General features: G+C 41.8%; 1 protein-coding gene across 1 annotated transcript in view; it reads right to left on the bottom strand.

The window, feature by feature from the left end:
* The window catches only part of ap3b1a (adaptor related protein complex 3 subunit beta 1a), a 411535-nt gene that overhangs the window by 270765 nt on the left and 120680 nt on the right, over nt 1-20090 (bottom strand). The window lies entirely within an intron of this gene.

Here is a 20090-nt window from a genome sequence, read left to right as displayed (position 1 = left end):
GAAGAAGCTCCTGGAGAAGGTGGAGGACCTAGAGAATAGGTCCCGCCGGCAGAACTTGAGAATCGTTGGGCTCCCAGAGGGGTCCGAAGGAGCGGACGCTGGGGCATACATCGCAGATATGTTTGAGAAGCTGCTGGGGGATGGGGCATTCTCCCGACCCTTGGAGGTGGACAGGGCTCACAGAGCACTCGCGAGGAAGCCGCGAACGGGACACTCCCTGAGGGCAATGGTGGTGAGATTCCACAGGTATTTGTATAAGGAGTGCATTCCACAGTGGGCCAAGCAGGCACGGAGCTGTAAGTGGGACAATAGTATCCTGCGGGTCTACCAAGACCTGAGTGTGGAGGTGGCCAGATGAAGAGCAGGCTTCAACCAGATTAGGTCGACTCTTTTTAAGAAAAAGGTGAAGTTCGGGGAGCAATATGTGGGAGACTGTCCGGCGCCAGGGATGGGGGCCACCAAGCTAGCAGGGCGGGTTAGCTCATGGAAGCACAGTGGGGGGTGTGCATATGTCCGGTTTTTCAAAGGGGTTGGGTTACAGTGTGTTGTTACTGGGGAAGGGGGGGGGGGGGAGATGTTCTGCAGACGAGGGAGTGACTTGGGCCAAGGGACAGAGAGGAGGTTGGGGGCGGAGGCTGATGGGGGCAGGCCAGTGGAAGCACAGAGCATTGGCTGGAGGCGGGCCCAAAAAAGGGGATGGCTGATCGGCAAAGGGGGGGGGGGAGACAATGAGCCCCCCAACTAGGCTGATCACCTGGAATGTTCAAGTGGTAAATAGGCCGGTCAAGAGGGCACGTGTGTTCGCGCATCTTAGGGGACTGAAGGCGGACGTGGTAATGTTGCAGGAGACGCAGCTTAGAGTAACTGACCAGATTAGATTGAGGAAAGGCTGGGTCAGTCAGGTCTTTCACGCGGGACTGAATTCAAAGACTAGAGGGGTCGCGATCCTGATCAATAAGGGGGTGGTGTTTGAGGCGGGTTGAATAGTTTCGGATGTGGGAGGTCGGTACATTATGGTCAGTGGGAAACTGGAGGAGGTGCAGGTGGTATTAGTAAATGTGTATGCGCCAAATTGGGATGATGTGGAGTTCATAAAGAGGATACTGGGGAAGATACCGGACCTGGACTCGCATAGTGTTGGTCATGGGAGGGGACCTCACCACAGTTATTGACCCTTGTTTGGACCGGTGAAGCACGAAAACGGGCAGGGTGCCAGCAATGGCAAAGGAACTAAAAGGGTTCATGGAGCAGATGGGGGGGGATCCATGGAGATTTGGGCAGCCGAGGGTGAAGGAGTTCTCCTTCTACTCACACATGCATAAAGTGTACTCCCGGATCGATTTCTTCATCTTGAGCAGGGCCTTACTGCCAGGGGTGATGGATGCGGGGTACTCGGCGATCACAATCTCAGACCATGCTCCGCACTGGGTTAACCTGCGGGTTAGTAAGGACAGTAACCAGCGCCCGCACTGGAGATTAGATGCGGGACTTTTGGCTGACAAAGGGGTGTGCGAGCGGCTGAGGAAATGTATTCAGAACTACCTGCAGGTTTATGACATGGGGGAAATTTCAGCAGCGACGGCCTGGGAAGCACTGAAGGCGGTGGTCAGAGGGAAATTTCCCAAAGGTGGACGGGGAGCTGGTAGAAGGGCTGGGGGCGCCGATCGGGTTGGAAGAGATAGTGGAGGGTCTGAAGGCCATGCAGTTGGGTAAAGTCCCGGGGCCGGACGGGTACCCAGTGGAGTTTTAGGAAAGGTTCTCTGGGATATTGGGGCCGTTGCTAATGAGGATGTTCAATGAGGCAAGGGAAAGAGGGGTGCTGCCTCCGGCAATGTCACAGGCCACGATTTTGCTGATTCTGAGGCGGGACAAGAACCCGAGCTGTGGGGGAAACAAATTCAAGTATCTACAGGTGCGGGACTTCCTACGTAAACAGGTTTCAACAGGTTTCCCGCTCCTACCGCTGAGGGGGATTCAGGACAGGGTAGTTTCCAGAGGGTGGGTAGGAGAAGGGAGCGTCTCGGACATTTACAAGGAACTTATGGGGTCAGAGGAGATGCTGACCGAGGAGCTGAAGCACAAGTGGGAGGAGGAGCTGGAGGGAGAGATAAAGGATGGTCTATGGGCGGACGCATTGAGTAGAGTCAACGCGTCCGCAACATGTGCCAGGCTCAGCCTGATATAATGTAAGGTCGTTCACCGGGCTCACATGATAGTGGCCCAGATGAGCAGATTCTTTGGGGTGGAAGACTGGTGTGCAAAATGTGCGGGAGGACCAGCGAACCATGTCCACATGTTCTGGGCATGTCCGAAGCTTAGGGCAGGGGTTTGCAGATGTCATGTCCACGGTGTTAAAAACAAGGGTGGCGCTGAGTCCAGAGGTGGCGGTTTTTGGGGTGTCGGAAGACCGGGAATCCAGGAGGAGAAAAGGGCAGACGTTCTGGCCTTTGCTTCCCTGGTAGCCCGGAGACGGATACTATTAGCTTGGAGGGACTCAAAGCCCCCGAAGTCGGAGACTTGGCTATCGGACATGGCTAGCTTTCTTTGTTTAGAGAGGGTCACTGATAGGGTTCGCACAGAGGTGGCAACCATTTGTCGACTTTTTCGCGGAAAATCAAGCGTCAGCAGAAAGGTGGGGGGGGGGTTAGCTTACCTGAGAGTAGGGGGTTGATAAAGGTGGGACCTGTAAGGGAGGGAGACGGCTTTTGCTCTATGTTTATAGTTTCATGTACATGGTTCATTGTGTTGTTGTTATAATACCAAAAAATACCACAATAAAATGTTTATTAAAAAAAAATTAAAAGGTCAGCAAACCTCCTGCTTTAGCCCTGTACAAGGAAGGCAGGCCCAGCTGACACAGGTCTGAATTTTCTTCAAGATCAATTGACAAGCAATATAAAGTTTGCCTACCCTTAATCAGAAACAGAGCAAGGCAGCATTAGAATATTATTCGTCTATTGGCTAGCTCAACTGGCAGAAGCAACCCAAAGAAAAAGGGGAAACAATATGGCATATTGTTATATAAAGGAGATATTGTTTAAGAGGATCCTTGTAAACCGGCCTCTTGACCAAGATTTCGATAACCTTCCCCAATATTGTCATATAAAGCCTCGTTGAAACACCTTAACACTGAAACATGTTAACACGTTTTATTATATTAAAGACGCTATATAAATACAAGTTGGTGTACAAGGAAGATGCAGAAGGATACTGTTCAGATTTAATGTCAGTAAGTGCAAGGAAGAAATGTGTCTTGGTAAAATAAAATAGAAATAAACTCAGTGCTGTGGAAGAGCACCAAGATTTGGAGTGTAGAAGCAGAGCAGCAAACACAGCTCTACATATTAACAAGGCAGTAAAAGGTGTAATGAAATTCTAGGTTTCAGGTGAATGAAATATAAAAGCCATGTGTCAACAATGAGCCTATATAAGCCCTGAACAAAAGACTACTACAAACCCTTAACAAAAGGCAACTACAAACCTTTTAACAAATGGCAACTGGGATACTGCATGCAGTATTGGGTCCTATACCATCGGAAAGATATATAGACCTTCAGAGAAGATAACAAAGTTCCTGGAATACTGCCTTCTACCAGGAAATACAAAGCAAGGCTTGAAATATTGGTGCTCCCAAACCCCAGCAGAAAAAAGTAGATTACAAAGTGATATGCTAGAAATGTTTCAAACTATGAAAGGATGGGAACAGAAGCAGGTACTTCCAGCAGTTGGTCGGTGCAGAACCAAAAGAATTATAGGAAGAATTCTCCACTTCCAACTGGATCCAGTGGAACTTTGTTATTTTACATTTCTATACTTCTGAAAATCATTTGATTGCTCTGTGAAACATCCCATCTTTTAAAACTTTCGATTTTAGATGAACAAAATCAGACTTTTCAATTGCTTCAGAGCATTCTAATGAAAGTGATCAATTAAATTGACAACTAACTGGATCGTTTTAAAAGCACCATGTCATTTGGAAAACCTGGTCTGGACTCAGAATGCAAACTGCTAAAAGAAAGTATAATTATGAGGGAAGATTTCAAAGTGTGTTTTTGGGAGTGGAGTTTGGAAACTCTCATGTGACAACCATCTGGGGGAAGATTCAGAGGTGAAATCCACAGATATTCACTTGGGTTCAGAGTAAAGTGCATCTTACCACAGTCATCCTATATGCTTTAAAGGGACTTTGTACGTTAAAGGGGCCATTTTATCTTAAGATGTACTTAGTAATCCTTGTTAGTCCTAAAACCTATGTGTAATTGTTAAGCTAAGGGGGAGTAAAGGTGGATTGTATTATAATCCTATAGTCAAAGTAATGGTCTTTTGAGCCAGGGTTCCCACCTGAAACCTTCCCATCCAGTTATAACACCAACTGGTGTGGTAACAGTTACCAGTTCGAGGGTTGCGGCATGCAAAGCTATTTCATTGTTCGCTATTGACTAACCTTTCTTTGAATAAAGCAAAGCCAGCTTTTATGGCCTATCCCTGTATAACCTGATTTACTGGGCCACTTCAGAATGCAGTAAGAGTCAAACACATTAATATAGGACTGGAGTTGCAGGCCAGACTGCGCAAGGATAGCAACTAGCCCTCACTTGGGTATCTTTTTACGAACAGAATCAGATTCAGAAAAGTCCATGTTAGGATTTGAACTCAAGTTCTCATTAGCTCAGACCTGTGTTTTACTAATATAACAAATACTGCAGCAGCATTGATGTCTCATTTATATTATGGAACCAGTGTGCAAAGATTAGATGTAACTTTTCACTGCATTTTAACAGTTACTCCACTTCAGGAAAGTATTAATTGGCTGTGAAGCCCATCGGGGTCCTGAGGTCATTATATAAATGGAAGTTCTGGTTCCTACCATAAATAGTTGTCAACCATAAAATTAGAAAATATGACTTGGTACTACAGCTATAGTCCATGGCCAGTGGTTCATTTGTAGTTTATTTTCAACCCAAATTACTGTACTTGAACATGTCCTATTTAAATGTCCCTATAATTTTAACATTAATTAATCTTTTGCTCTCAAATAGTATTATACTAGAGTATAAATCAACAAACAAGTATGGAGATTTATTGCAAATCAAAACTCTCTCTAATTTTTTAGATTGTGTGGAAGGTACATTATCAAAGATGATTTCCACCACAAACAGCAGTTGCCTGCTCCATATTCTGTATCCACTATCAAAACCGACTGCAAAACTGAAGTGTGCCACCATACTGAAAAATATGTGCTCAAAGGTAGTTTCTTCCTTCCCCAAGAATGAAATAACCTGAAAAAATGAGAATTTTCTCACCAGATTTGCACACACAGAGTTGCTAGATTATTATTCTGGCTGTGAAATTCCAGTCAGACTCACCCAAGATGGATAGTGCAGCAAGAAGAAAAAAAACTATAATTTAAGATAGCTGGAAGCAATTGCTCCTCAGAATCCACTGCATGTCACAACATGCTTTCTACAAAGCTTCAACTTAAAAGCATAAGAAACAGAGGCAGTAGACCATTCAGCCCTGAGTCTGCTCTGCCAGTCAATAGGTCATGGCTGCACTTGTGGCCCGAACTCCACTTTTCTGCCTGCTACCCATAATCCTCGACTCCCCGTCAATGAAAAATCTGTTTAATTCAGCCTTGAATATATCCAATGACCCAGCTGCACTACTTGCTGGGGGAGGGAATTCCAAAGATTAATGACACTTCGAAGGAATTCTTCCTCCTCTCAATCTTAAATGGGAAACCCCTTATTTTGAAACAGTGCGCCCTGGTTCTCTAGAGAGGAAACATCTGCAGCATTCTCCTCAGCACATTATATGTTTCAATAAGACCAACTCTCAATCTAAATGCCAATCAGTATTGGCCCAACTCACTCAAACTTTCCTCATGATGGGTGGCATTGGTAGCACAGTGTCAGTCCTGTTGCTTCACAGCTCCATGGTCTGGGGTCGATTCCCGCTTGGGTCACTGTCTGTGCGTAGTCTGCACCTTCTCCCCGTGCCTGTGTGGGTTTCCTCCAGGTGCTGCGGTTCCCTCCCACAGTCTGAAGATGTGCAGATTAGGTGGATTGGCCATACTAAATTGTCCTTAGTGTCCAAAAAGGTTAGGTGGGGTTTCTGGGTTGCGGGGATGAGGTGGAGGTGTGGGCTTAGATGGGGTGCTCTTTCCAAGGGCTGGTGCAGACTCGATGGGCCAAATGGCCACCTTCAGCACTTAAAATTCTATGATAAGGCAATCCCTTCAAACCAGGAACCAGCTGTGGTGGTATGTATTAGGGGTAATACGGTACACCACGTGTCGACAGGCTATTGGTGGAGGGATGCCAGGTCCTGATAGGATCTGCCACCTACTGGACTCCACCCAGAAATGCCGGTATAAGAACCCAGTTTTCCCTCCATTTCCCTCAGCAGTTGCATTCTGTAACCACGCTGCTGGGGATAAAGTTCTGCTTAATAAAGCCTTCAATTGACATTACCTCAACCTGCCTCGCGTCATATTGACGGTGCTACACCAGCCTAGTGAACCTTCTCTGAATTGATTCCAAATAAACGATGTCCCTGCCTAAGATATGTGAGCAAAGCTGCACAGGAATCTTAAGTGTGTTAAGCTTTCTAAATCCAGTAAATCAGAGAATCCAAAAGCTGTGGCACTAGACTGCATGCCAGGAGATGCTGCTCCTTGTGCATAGCCAACATGCACTCCCTGCACGTGAATACTATGGTACACATTATGTGCTACATGTGCAGGTTAGGTGGGTTGGCCATGCTAAATTGATCCTTTGAATCCAAAGGTTAGGTGAATTTACGAGGATAGGACGGGGAAGTGGGCCAGGTAAGGTGCTCTTAGAGGGTTGGTGCTGGCTCGATGAGCCGAATGGCTCCCTTCTGCGATTCTATGATTCTATGTGCCCTGACAGCTTGCACATGCACTGGCAGTTCCAGTTTTGGAGGAACTTAGTGAGTAATGATTTGTAATTCAATTCAATATAAGCCACTCAGCACAATAAGGCAAATTCTACTTTGGAATATAAAGCACAAATCCCATCAACCTGTTGTGCACCATGTTACTGCACTTTGCATAAAATTGATGGTACAGAAACCGGTCAAATGGTTCAACTGGTCAATGCCCAAGTTTATGTCCACATGAATCTCTTGTTCTCAGTACTTTGGTATTTCTTTCATATTTTTATTAAGCGTCACTAAATATCGTTAAATATTCCAATTCTGTAATTGCATATAACCACAGAAATCATACTTGGACCAAGTTTGCACAGTTAATTACATCTATTAAAAAATTAGTTTCCAGCTATGCACTGTACATGGAACGTAAATCTGAATAATGCCTTGAGCAGATACACATACACACACTTAGCTGACATTTCAGTAGCTTTAACAGGACTAATAGCATTAACACATTTTTAATGTTTCCAATTTTGACTCTGTACTTAAAAGGTCATTAGCTTTGATGTTATACAAAATACTGGACATTATCAGGAGAAAGCATCCTTGAATACAGTTTTATTCATTATTCCAAATATCTTTTTGACCATGGGGGGATTTTATATATTGCCTGTTGAGAATAAACGTGGAGCTGCATTTATTGACTGCGGCTCTCACCCTTTCAAAAGTCTGGTTTAAATTCTTCCCAAAGAGATATTCTCATCAATCTAAAAAGCAAGCTTTATTACTGAGAGGAAGTATAATTAATGCTTTGGTTTCCATAATTTATTTTTTAAAAATAAGGTACAAGAACCCTTCCTGCATCTAGTTACATTCCAAACAAAGATGTGAGTACATGAGATGAAATAATTGATTTTCTACAAACTGAGCTCCTATTTTACAATGGTTTAGCAGAGGCATTCACTGTGTTGTATAGTTACTGAACTTAGGACCATGAAATATTGATACGAGTTCCTGCTGCAGATTGGCATGTATATTTAAGCGTTCTAATATAGTGGCGAAACAAAAACTCAATCCTCGCTTGGATTCCACAACAGATGCTGAACTGCAGATTACTGCTGAGCAGGCATCCTTCCAGGAAAACAAAATCAGCATATGTACAGCAATCTGAAGATTTGGAGCTTGGTCATTCATTGGCCATTGATTTTACCCTAAACACTGCACTTGAAAACCTGTTGCAGTCCCTTTTCTTAGCGCCTCATAACCTCTGCATTGTCTCATCTCTCCTCCACAATGGCTATTACATAGAAACTGGCTGATGTTTAATATAAAGCATATGTGCATGTCAAATATATGCCGTGCCACACATTTAATTATTTGACAGCTTTAAAACAAGTCATATTTGTTCACCATCCAAAATTGCCAGATAAAGATAAAAACATAAAATGGCCACAATTTTTGAAGATAACAGTAAGAGAGCAAATTCAAAAATAAATGTTTTTTTTCCAAACTATACGTAGGAAACTTAAAGTAATGTTTCATGATTTACCAGTTTACAAGTCTACTTTAATTAATGACATTAATTTTTTTTAAAAATAAAGGTCCTGACTCAAACAGGCCATTTCAACAACTGATTTAGGTTGAAAGTTTCATGACTAGACAATAGCTTCTTCAAATCTGTAAAATGAAGGTCCCTGTTCAGTTAACCAGATACATGCATACATAAGAATGTCAATTCAATTACAAACTTCATTGTTTCCTTCACCAAGTATGTGAATCGTAGCAAAAACATTGATCACACCAGAGCTCAGAAATAGGGATTTGGCAAAGAACTGTATCTGGGCACTTGATGAGATCGGATATTCCATGTCCCAAGAGTATTAATAGTCCTGTTACTTAACACATTCTGAAACCTGGATTTGAATCCATCCCAAACTGATCTCAGTAGACACCAGTAAAGTTTCAATTTTTTTAAGAATCCATGAACCCAGGTATTCCCTCAAAGAATGGCGACACACGATTCATGGTTTAAACAAGAGAATCTTCCCACCCAAAAATCAAAGAACATGAACTGTAATAACTACACTATCTGAAAGTTACATAAATATCATAAAAAATACAAAAAACACAATTACATACTCCAAATCAAATGTCTTAACTCCACTTTCCTTCTACACCGATCAAAAACGATCAGGTCAGATACTTATCAAAACTTGGAAGATTAACCGTTGGTTCAGATATCGTGTCAACAATTCGTACACAGATTTTTAGGGCCTTCCATTTACTTCCGGCAGGATTGCACCTTCAAATCTCCTCCAACCATTCCAAGGTTGCAAACTCTCCTTTCAAATCGGCATATCTTATTTCTGATGTGCAGCCACCACAGGTCAGAACTCTGCTGGTTCAAATATTCTTTAACTATGGGGTGCTGAATCCAAAATTCTCACTCTTCAGCTTGGCTATACCAGAAATTTAACTCACCATTAGAGTTGTAAGAGGGGTACGAATGAATAGGGTTTAATTACAATAATTTACCAGAGCAATTAATAATTGTAGTTTATTAAGGGGATCTTAGGAACTTTTTGAACTTATACAGTGCAGATTAGCCGAGGAATATTCCACACAGGATAAAGATACACGCTGATCTGGCAAAAAGACACTCAACATGTTTTCCAGTCAAATTGATTCTTCAGTGACCTCAGCAAACTTGTTTTTTGAAACACCACTTATGATACCCTCACCATGTTTTTCCAGTTCACCGTGGTTTTCAAAGACCTAAAGGTGAAAACCATCTAACAGTGCTAACAATAAGAAACTAGGAAAAGAGCCATACAAAGGTCAGGATAGAAAATATTCACTTTGCCTGGGTGAACACCTGTAACTTGTTTGAATGTAAGGTTTGAACCAGATAATGTTTTCGTGTAAATAATGCCTTTGACTACGTGACCTACAATGTAAAATACACTTAATATCTCAGTTGGATAGAGTCAGCTCCGGCGATCCTTCTCCGAGGTTGTGCTCTCCCCTACGCGTTGGCTAATAAACAATAGTTCCATACCAGAGTCTCCTCCGATTGTTTTGAACAATAGAATCATAGAACCCCTACAGTGTAGAAGGAGGCCATTCGGCCCATCTGTCAACACGGGCCATCCAAAAGAGCACCCTACCTAGACCCACGCCCCCAACCTATCCCCGTAACTGCACCTAACCTTTTGGACATGAAGGGGCAATTTAGCATGGCCAATCCACCTAATCTGCACATCTTTGGACTGTGGGAAGAAACCAGAGAACCCAGAGGAAACTCAAGCAGACACAGGGATAAACTCCATACAGTCACCCAAGGCTGGAATTGAACCCGGGTCCTTGGCACTGTGAGGTAGCAGTGCTAACCACTATGCCACCATGCCATCCACAATAGTCTGGTACTACAATAGGAGTCCTTCAATTAACAAGCGTTTTAATTCTTATTGGCAATACCCAGAATTTCAATCAAATTCAGCTATTAGAGATGTTTCTTTCACTCCAGCTTGCAGTGAACTCAAAGTAAATTGCTTGAATCGAGAACCAGACCTAGGAGCCGACACATGTTGATCGTTTTTTTCCCCTCACCTCTCAGGCAACTTGAGCCCATGATCATTTACTGAAATCCAGTTGTAGATTTTTTATAAAGTAGAAATCAGATCCTAGTTCCTAAAGGGACCACACCCACATAAAATATATAGTTTTTCTTTTCCCCCAAAAGCACAGGGGGGGGGGGGGGGGGGGGGGGTGATTCGCAGGGGAGCCTTTTTGGGAAAGCAAGGAAAAGCAGATGGGCAGCTCACGCTTTAGATTTCAGTATTCTCCTAATCTGGCATACATTGATCAGATTCCCCTACAGTGTGGAAACAAGCTAGATTTACAGAGCATTCCCAATAAAAAAAAAAACTATCCCAAGTTTCTTTACATGTAATCAGATAAAAAAAATCTACAGCTAGTCAAAGGAAAAGATATTAGAGGTGTGATTAAAATATTAGGTTGAAGAGACAAATTTTAAGGAGAGAAGGGTGCGGAGGGAGAAAGGTTTTAGGAATAGGTTTCAAGCTTAACACTCAATGCTGAAAGCAAGGCTGCCAACAAATGATTGAGTGCATTTCCCTTGCCCAGTCATGGAGAAACACAAAGTTCCTGCTACAGTCAGAGCAGTTAACACAGGTGAGACGTAGTGATGGTATAGGAAGGTGCACAGCCATGAAGTGATTTGAACATGAAGATGAAAATTTTTAAATTGTTACTACAGCAACCTGAACCAGAATGTAGGTCAGCAAGCATGAGGGTGATAAGCGATTGATTGGAATTTGGTGTGGGCTAGACTAGGGCAGGGTTTTTGATGAGCTGCCGTTAGGAAGTCATGTAGAGAAAGTCCGCTAAGAACAGTTACTTAAAGGTGGCAAAGGCATGAAGAAGATTTCAGTCACAGAAGGCTAAGATAGGAGAAAGATTCAAAACCAGCTTCTTCCCTGCTGTTACCAGACTCCTAAACGACCCTCTTATGGACTGACCCGATTAATACTACTCCTGTATGCTTCACCCGATGCCGGTGTTATGTATTTCCATTGTGTACCTTGTGTTGCCCTATTATGTATTTTATTTTCATGTACTAAATGATCTGTTTGAGCTGTTCGCAGAAAAATACTTTTCACTGTACCTCGGTACACGTGACAATAAACAAATCCAAATCCTTAAAATATGACAGCACATGATACAGAACAAATAGCCTGGCTCATTGAGACATGGTGTAGTTTTGAATGTATCGAATTTGTCTTCCCAGTGCTTAGCTGAAGGAAATGGTTACTCATCCAGCACTGGATGCCTTACAAGCAATAACATCTCAGAGGGAGAAGAGAAAAAAGAGAGAGAAATGATGACATTGGAGTCAGGTGTCATTCAGCACATCACAAGTCTTGGGAAAACATCAACATGAAACAACATGTAGATGAGAGAGAGGCCAAAGGAAAAATTTGGAAGATTATGAAGATAAAATGCAGAAGAGAAGCCATTACTAAAGATGCCCAAGCTACAATTGGATCGTAAGTAGGGGAACCAAGCATGGGCAGTCCAATCGAACTAGATGAACAGGAGAGGTATCAGAGGATAACGGTTAATTTGATCACAAAGATTGCAGAGAAACCAAGAAAGCCACATTGTGGACACAGGATGTGACTTAAGTTAGCACAGTTTCACTGAATAGATGACTGCCCTTTCTCTGTGAGAAACAGAGTTGAAGGATTGTTGGGCATAGATTTGGGAGCAACAACACATTCAAGAGGTTTGGAGAGGAAAGAGAAGTTGGAGATGGTGTGCAGTTCTTTCCGGGGACAGGGATTGGAGGTGTTTTCCAGGGACAGGGACTGGAGGTATTTTCCAGGGACAGAGATTGGGGGTGCTTTCTTTTGCTAAGTAGCTTTAAATGGCAGGAGGACAGTGTGCAAGAAGCGGGATATTAGCCAGCACGAGGACAGGAAATTCTATGGAAATAGTAGAGATTAGGAGTTATGTCTCATGGACAAGATGATCTAAGAGCTTTGAATGTTGGTGGTGCTGCACTCGTCCAGGCAAGTGAGGAGCATTCCCTCACATTTCGGACTGATGCCTTGCAGTCTGTGTACAGGCTTTGGGGAGTCAGGGTGCAAGTTATTTGCTGCAAATTTCTAGCCTCTGGCCTGCTCTTATAGCCATGGTATTTATCTGGCTGGTCAATGGTGACCCCCCCCCACTCCAACCCAGAACGTTGATGTTGGGGGGTTTTGAACATAGGACTGCTGTTGAATGTCAGGGGGTTCAACATTCTTTCATCAGAGACCATTGATGATTGCTACTTTCACTACATTGGGCAAGAGGAATATATTCTGCTAATTATTCTGTGACAATTGTATTGCAACTTCACAAAATGTACATTAAAAAATGCATTTTAAGTATTGAGCAATCTTAACATGAAGAAAACAAGCTCAGGAAACATGCATGATACCCAGCAGCAATTTACACAAGTATCGACAGATGGATTTATTTTGAAGGGAATTATTCCTACATACAATGATGTCATGTGAAGTTCTAATTAACTGGTAGGGCACCAAACTCAGCAAAGATTTCTTCATTAGCACAATTAGAACCCACTGAGCAAGCTCCAACAGCACACAAATAAGAACCTTTTTTTACAAGCTTCTTACAAGCCAAGCAAACACAGCATTCAAATAATTTTTAATAATGTGATTAATAATTCATATCCTTCAATTGTCTTAAAGTTAATCCTATCATTGGACCATAGCAGAAGGAATGATTCATTGCGATAAAATTGCTCCCACTGTTTACTATTGCAAACTAAATGGAAATTGAACCTTGGGAGTAAGAACTGGCTGGTATTCCTCCTCTTAGTCACATCATTATGACCTTGCAGAAAAAGTGATGAGTCCAACTGTCATCTCAGATATGATGACTCCTGTGCCTAAATTCACAACGTAATCTAAACTAATAGTCGTTTAGTAGTGCAGAACTTGATTATCGCTGAAAACAAAACAACATTGAAACTTTCCATATTGCCAGGGGCTAGTTTAGCTCAATGGGCTAGACAGCTGGATTGTGATGCAGAGTGCGGCTTCAATTCCCATACCGGCTGAGGTTATTCATGGAGGCCCCGCCTTCTTGATCTTGCCCCTCGCCTGAGCTGTGGTGACCCTCAGATAAAATCACCACCAGTCAGCTCTCCCCCTCAAAGGGGAAAGCAGCCTAGAGTCATCTGGGACGATAACAACTTTACTTACTTTATTGCACTCATCAGGATACTTCGCACGAATACTATACACACAAGGGGAAAACAACAATTTATACTGAATGAGAATAAAGTGCTGATTGGTTGGCAAGTGGACTCCGATTGGTAGAGCTGTTTCCATGGAAATACACCAGTTGATCATGACTGACAGTTAACTGCCAAGCATTGTTTGAAATTTAAACCAGGCAGCTTGTCTGATTGGTTAAGGCATTGCCCAGAGGAGGTCAAGGCATTGCCCAGAGGAATGAGTCAGTGAATGACTGTCACTTATTTTGTTTGGCTGAAACAAGCACAATGTGTGTACATGTTCTTTCTGTCTGCAAAGAAAGGGCCATATGTATTAATTTATGTAGTTTGTAATACACACAAATGCACCACACTGCGAGCCAGACTGACAATTTTCAATTGGTTGTCAGCGTAATTCTTAGCAAGCGGAGGGTTATTTAGCAAATGTTGTCAAAATCGGGAAACCCATCTAATGCTGGACAATTTGAGTTTTGCAAGCACAGGCTGGTTGGATATGGTCTGTACCTTGCCAATTGCAAACAGTGCCTGGGACGTGCTGTTTGATACAATCCAGCAGTCTTTGGTACATACAGCCTACATACTTAGCATCACACTACACAGAAACCCATATACTATATTACTCATTTGTGCGATAGGGAGAACGTCTTTTAGGCTTGACAGCAGCAGTCTGTTAGTGGCTTGTGTTACGACTGCAGAGTAGCAGCGTGAAATAGCTAGCTTCACTTATAATTTCTGATTGACTTTATTGTCACGTGCACCGAGGTACAATGAAAAGTATTGTTCTGCTTACAGTGCAGACAGATAGTTCCATACATGAAAAACAGAGGACATATGATAAATGTACAAAGTAAATACATAGACATAGGCATTGGGTGAAGAATACAAGTGTAGTGCTACTCAGTAGAGAAGATGTGTGAAGAGATCAGTTCAGTCCATAAGAGGGTCATTCAGGAGTCTGGTAACAGCATGGAAGAAGCTGTTTTTGAACCTGTTAGTGCGTGCTCTCAGACTTTTGTATCTCCTGCCTGATGGCCTTGTTGTTTTGGTGAGATACCTTGCCCTTCCAGGTAAATTGGAGGTACACTGGATATTTTTCAGAACGGAAAGTGATGGCTTTAGGCTGGTCCATGCATTTGCATGATATATAATGCAAAATGAACTGATGAGGATAGCCATTATCCCATAGGATGTCTTTGGTGCGCCCTATTTCAGCAACAAGTTTAAATGGTGAGCAAACAGCTCGGGCCCTATTTACAACGTTGCTGTTAAAACCAATCTTGGTTAACACTGTTGCTTCACAGCACCAGGGACCCAGGTTCGATTCCCGGCATGGGTCACTGCCTGTGCGGAGTCTGCACGTTCTCCCAATGTCTGCGTGGGTATTCTCCAGGTGCTCCGGTTTCCTCCCACAAGTTCCGAAAGACGTGCTTGTTAGGTGAATTGGACATTCTGAATTCTCCCTCCGTGTACCCGAACAGGTGCTGGAGTGTGGCGACTAGGGGATTTTCACAGTAACTTCATTGCAGTTTTAATCTCAACCTACTCGTGACACTAATAAAGATCATTTGTGGGTGCGGAACTGAGAGATTCCCAATGCATACATTGATCGGTGAAGGTAGAGAATCCCTGGCACATTTCTCAACTACTATGTTAAGGAAAGGGAGTTCATTTTACTTGTCCGTTTCAATAATAATAATCTTTTATTGTCACAAGTATGAAGTTACTGTGAAAAGCCCCTAGTCGCCACATTCCGGCGCCTGTTCAGGTAAGCTGGTACGGGAATTGAACCGGCCTGCTGGCCTTGTTCAGCATTACAAACCAGCTGTCTAGCCCACTGAGCTAAACCAGCCCCTATTGAATTTGGGTGCAGGATGGAGCCCAATACATGCAAGGAAATTATTACATGCAGCTGCAGATCGAGCGAATATATCAGAAATATGAGAGAGGTAGGAGTTACGTGTCATTCCATTGAAGTCACATTTCTCATGGAACCCAACAAAGATATTTGCAAGAGCTGAGCTTCAAGGGGACACATGTTTGGGCACACATGGTGTCATTAAAATGGAACTCAACTAGTCAAGTTGTCGAGTTCTTAAGTTCAATTAATACTGATTCATGCAATAGAGGTTGGTCTCGATCCCCATGACATAATGCCGCAGTTCAAATATCTATGGCTTCCTTTAATGGAACATTGATGAATAGCCAAGCAATGTCAAATGAGCACATGGACACAACATTGTCATCAACATTGCGGTGTGGCCTTCACAAATGTAAAGGAATCCTTCACCACATATGTGGAAAACTTGTTCAAAACTGGTTGTAACAATTCACCCAATCATTTGACCATTTTATACTGTGCAGAACCGGCCATAGATAAGATAGGACATAAAGGGACAATGCTCAACAGCTGTCAGTCACCATCAACAAGTGCATTCTCCATGGCAATGCCTCTACTAATCAGAGTCCACTTGCCAACCAATCAGCAATCTTTTCATACAGTATAAATGTTTTCCCTTTCTTGCGAAATGTCCCGATGAGTGCAAGCTGAAAAGCTTTGACATGTCTCTTTTTCCAGCAATACTCACTCTTCACGCAGTACCAGATCCCTAACAAAAACCCATGGAAACATACCTCTCAGTCAAAAAATAGGAGAAAAAAAATTGAGGTTTTTTTTATGGCTCTCTCACTCATCAGTGACCATGAACACAAACTAACCCAACTAATTTCTCATCTTTGTTGAGAGAGACTTACCACCCAACGGAACATTGATCGCCAATTATGGCACAAAACACAAATTGCTTTTCAAAACTTGAATTTGGGCCGTTTGTCTGCATTACCAAATAAATGCCACTAATTTTGCTACGCTAGCTATCCCATCAAGACAGGTCACAAGGATAACTAGTATGGGACATACAAATGGCACCAGTGCCATTTTGGTGGTCTTTGTTTCCATTGGGTAGGCACCCACCATTCATTGTTTCAGCAGTGCAAGAAGCCTTACACAAATTAGATACATCACCAGATGACTGAAATATACTCCGTTCCTTAGCTCAAGAGGTCTTTCACCTTACTGAGTACAAGATTCATACAAATAAAAATGGTATTAGCCAAAGATCTTTAAGCAATGGATAATAAGTAAACCTGTTAACTGTGTTTCGAAGGTAATTAGTATTGCATATAGGTATGCAGCAAGTGACAATTTCCTACAGAGAAATTTTTGACCTTTGACTTGCAACAAATTCAATAGGCAACCTCAAACTACTTCAACAGACAACATCGGATAAGTATAAACTATTTCAAATTGCCTAGTATCTAGAAATCGATGACTGGAGCATCATAATAGAAGTGCACTCTGTATGACAAGCACAAAGGACAAAATGACAACCTTCCCTGGAGTCAAACCACAATAAATTAATCAAGCTGAAACAAAAGATGATGCCAGTAACTCGCTGGAAACATGTTTGAGGGGGTAAAAACATAATTTACACAATACTGCAAAATAAATGAACTAACCCATCTAAGTCAATCACAGTACAGACTTATTCTAATTGATTACATTTAATTTACAGCTCTCAGCAAACTAAAAAGTAAACACTCTGAAAACATTTACCCTCCACGTTATCTTTCCCCATTTCAATCCATTTAAACAGTAAATGCGCATTACTTTCTTAATTTGAAAAAGAAATGGTAGAATACAGCTTGTTTAGACGTAGACAAGTTTACTACCCACCACACTAAATTTTCAAACTTGGTATCAAGGTGATAGAAAATCAGCACAATAAACAAATCTTCAAGTTTTCTCCCAACTTTTTGTTCAAAAATAATGACAAATGAAAAATTTCATGAGCAGCAAAAATTGAGCTGCTTGAATATTTGATCAGATCAAAGTGCAGTGCATGTGTTGGAGGGGAGAGGGGTGGGGAGGGAGCTGGATTGGAGTAAGGGCCTCAGCACATATTAATTTGTGGGTGACAAGGACAGAGAGTGAAAGCCGATGGAAAAAAATACCGATGATTCTTCAAATGTAGCTGCACAAGTAACTGAATTGGTAGTGAGAAAGCAGCTTTCATCCCCAGCAATTTGATTGATGCACATTTTGCAAGTGAGAGATCCATTTGGAGTACAACTAACAAAGCTCAGCCATGGTGCTTTTCAGATGACATTTTAAACTCTTTTTACAACAGTTATTTTGCAACGTTTAGATTTAGGCAAACATAGGTAGTCATTTGAAAGAGACGTTTTTGTTGCATGCATTTTTACCAGGTTAACATGCCAATAATTCACAGGTTCTTTTGGGAAAATTTTGAAGCAGTAAAGTAATCCATTAGTCTTCATAGCCAAATGCAAAAAGTGGAAAACACTTCTTCACAAGTGCAAAGAAATTAGCAAATTTCATTCCATATTTCATACCGTGTAGTGCTGAAGCATACTCTTGGGCTAATTCACACTTTGAACAAATGCAATTTATTTAAGCCATTTATACTATACAGCTTCCCCTTATTTTGTGAAATAATGCTTCCACAACATTATGGGCATGTGTGTGGGGAGGTAAGGAAGAGGATGCATATCAGAACATTATTGTAATTATACCACTTCAGACAAGGTTATTTGTATAAACTGCAATTTTAAATGTGCAAATAGAATACGGAATGTTTGGCATTGCATCATCAACGCCACGATGTAAAGAGCAGTTAATTGTTGTCAAATCTGAATCTCAGCCAATCTTAGCCAAAGGAGTGACTGTTTCTTTAAAAACAATCTGATGTGGTGCAATTTTAACCTGTCAGCTTTTCCTCAGGCAGCAATCATTCATACTGGAGAAACCACAAGCTTCACATGGATGCACAGATAAAAAGAATTTTAATTTCAATCTCACTGAGAACACAACTGCTTTTAGAAGGAAGAAAATTCACTCTCAACAAAATCAGCAGCATACTTATCAAATTGAAATTGCAATTTTTCATTTATATCTTTTTTACATTAACCCAATAAACACAGTTCATTTTTCTCCCACTGGAGGCTGCTGATTTTCTGTGCTGTTGCTAAGAACTTCAGCCATTAGCTGGGTTCCTAGGTAAACTACATGCACCATCAACAAAAGTGACACCCAATCTATGGAGTTCATATTTTCTCCAGATTATCTATGCTAGTTGACAAGCTGGTAATGGAAAAATCACACGAAGCAAATGGTTCCTCTAATAACAATAAATTTCCTATAAAATTATGAAGGGTACAAAACGTTTCCTTGCATCTATTTTGTCATGAATTCTAATTAGCGCTTCGCAAACCTGAGAGTGCTAGGTCATCACGAGAAGAGTGGCGAGATGTGATTGATAATAGAGTACAAGTCAGCCCTTGCTGCCAGCATTCCCTGCTCTTAAATTAATGGCCATCCCACCGGCCCTAATCATACAGCCCAAATGATATTCCCTTCTTATTTCAATTTTCTGCAGGCATGGAAAACTAGAAAGATCAGTCATTTATCTTGTAATAGCTGGATAATAGATCTATCACAATGAAACATCTGCACAAACTCGCTAGATTTTTTTTCACAACAGTGAACAGTTACTATCAAATCAATGTTCATGAACTATGACTTAGCATATCTGACTGAATAAGCAGATGCTAACATATTACACACACACAGACATGCATGTGCATATTCGTTAGAGTCGGTGCTTCAATCGGTTTTAAACTTAACATCTATGTGTTTGCAATTGCCACTTTCAGTTTATTCTCTATTACTTCAGTGATATTTTATGTGATCTGTCGCAGGCTTTTAATCAATAACCATATTAGTGCAAGATTAATTTTCAATTGAAACAAAATATAAATCAATTTCAGTTGGTCCCTTATTCAAGATAGATTGAATAAAAATGTTGAAAATGCGGTCCAGAGATAGGTGATGAACAGAGGTAAATTTACTTGTAATCCAGGCGAGATCAACCATGATTGTAACGGTAGATTTGATCACACAATTTCTAAATGCTAACACCACACCAGATAATCTCTCATTCGTCACACATAGGAGTTTAAGTGGAAGGGCAGCATGCTTTTGTTTAAAAATAGCACTCATTGGCATAGTTCAACCATTAAAAGACAGGCATTGCTTCATCTGACGAGAAGTATATATTTACTTTCAGGAAGTCCCCAATCTTTGCTTATACCATTTCAGCTGTTGTTTCTTTTTGACCATGGCTGTTAGGGCTGCAGAGAGCATTAGTAAAAGGTCATGGGGTTCCTACTTCATCCAAAGATCCCTGCTGGAAAATTCACACATGTGGACACCATGCTAGGGCAAAAAAGGTTTGTCACGATGCATTCCATGCTCAATAGCTACTAACACCCATGACCTTCACTT

This window comes from Scyliorhinus torazame, chromosome 9, assembly GCF_047496885.1.
Source record: "Scyliorhinus torazame isolate Kashiwa2021f chromosome 9, sScyTor2.1, whole genome shotgun sequence".
Lineage (NCBI taxonomy): Eukaryota > Metazoa > Chordata > Chondrichthyes > Carcharhiniformes > Scyliorhinidae > Scyliorhinus > Scyliorhinus torazame.
This window is presented reverse-complemented; position numbering and strand designations above follow the sequence as displayed.